The following is a 1,687-nucleotide window of genomic DNA, read 5'->3' as shown; positions in this document are numbered from 1 at the left end:
GCTATTAGTAATTTGAATTTTTTAGATTTCAACAGAGTATTTTATGGGATGGGGATAAAAGATGAGGATTTTAAAGTAGCATGGATAATTATCACATGCGTAAAAATGGCACTATGGAAAGTTAGAAATATTTTAATTTTTAAAAATAATATAGTTCCAGTAGAAAAATGTATTAAGTTATGTTTAAGCTATTTATTTATATACTTCTGGAAAGATAAAGTGTCATTAGGAATAAGAAAGGCAAATGAAATTTGGAACCAAAGTGAATGGAATGTACTTACCTTGTAATAATTGTTGTCCTTGTTAAACTGTGTTTTGGAAAAAAGTATAAAGATAAAGTATACACCATGATGGATTTGAGTCTTTAAGCCTTTTTTGTGAGATTGGATTTAAGACTTTGTAATCTGAGTGTAAAGGGGGAAAAAAAAAATCTGTTCTTATCAGTTTAATATCTGATAAGTCCCCTATCTGGGGACCATATATTATATTGATTTTTAGAACAGGGAGATGGAAAAAGAGCTTGCTCTATTCACTCCATGTATCAACCCAGTATGGCAGTATCTCTGGGAATTGTGCACTCACTCTCTTAAGTGGTTTCCAAAGACAGATTGAATTGATATCCACTCAAGTACTGTTTTCAAAGCATTATTTGAATGCTTTTTTCAAATGTAGTTGCTCTGCAATTAGTTTTTCTTGGTCCAAGTTGCACATTTCAAATTCCTTTGCCTTGATTTAACTTGACCAACTGTGCTACATCAAGTGTTATTCACCTCTATATGGAAGGCATTGCACTGTATTCAATCTGTAATTTTAATAACGATCTATCTTGGCCTTTGCTGCTTGGTAGGTACAGGTGTGATAAGCTGCAGTAATGTGTTTCCCTTTGGATAGATACATTTCTGCACACCCACCTGCTACAAGGCCTGCAGCCCTTGCTCTTAGTACTTCCAGCCTTAATTCAAGGATCACATGTGTAGTTAAGTTATTCAATTTCTACCACATCCCTCATGCAATGATATGTCATTTTTTGAAACATTGTCCCCCTCTAGTGACCTGCCAATTTTTAAATTTTGAAATTGACTTTTAAATTTTGAATTAATTCGTAAATGAATTTAATGAAAAAAAACATTTATATGGCGTGTTATTTGAATGTTCGGCCTATGTCCAGCTGTCTGAGAGTATTCTAGTGGCTTGTAGCAGCTAGGTGCGCTGCCTTCCTGCAGTAAATAGGATGTGTTCCATTCGTGGAACACTATGATAGGATGTGTTCCATTCGTGGAACACTATGATAGGATGTGTTCTATTCATGGAACACTTTGATGTGTCACAATGGATCACTGGAACAATGGGACCACATGTCACAATGAGCAGTCCAGAGTCTATACCAGCTGCATGGTAGTAGCCAGCTTCAGTCTGCTGAGGGAGCCTCAGCAGACAGGTGGGGGGTATGCATGCTCGTTGGTTACAATACCCAGCATCAGGAGAGTTAAGGGAAGACATTTCTTTTAGGGAGGGTAGAGGGGTGTAGGAGCAGTGTTCCTCTGGTCTCTTTCCTGGTACTGAAGCAGGTTTGAACGAGAGGGGAGGGTGGCCTAAAATCAGTGGGCCAATGCAAATTAGCCCTAGAACGCATACCCATAGAAATCTACACATTCACGCACCTGGGGCCTTTTAGGCCTGTTTACAA

General features: G+C 37.8%; 1 pseudogene; it reads left to right on the top strand.

Moving 5' to 3' along the window:
• The first annotated feature begins 366 nt into the window (after positions 1-366).
• On the top strand, positions 367-583 carry LOC141087475 (U2 spliceosomal RNA; annotated as a pseudogene).
• The last annotated feature ends 1,104 nt before the right edge of the window (positions 584-1,687 follow it).

The sequence above is a fragment of the Dendrobates tinctorius genome, unplaced genomic scaffold (assembly GCF_039654945.1).
Source record: "Dendrobates tinctorius isolate UK_male_01 unplaced genomic scaffold, ASM3965494v1 ptg000033l, whole genome shotgun sequence".
NCBI classification, from domain to species: domain Eukaryota; kingdom Metazoa; phylum Chordata; class Amphibia; order Anura; family Dendrobatidae; genus Dendrobates; species Dendrobates tinctorius.
Note: the sequence above shows the minus strand (reverse complement) of the source record. Positions and strands in the feature narration are given on the sequence as shown.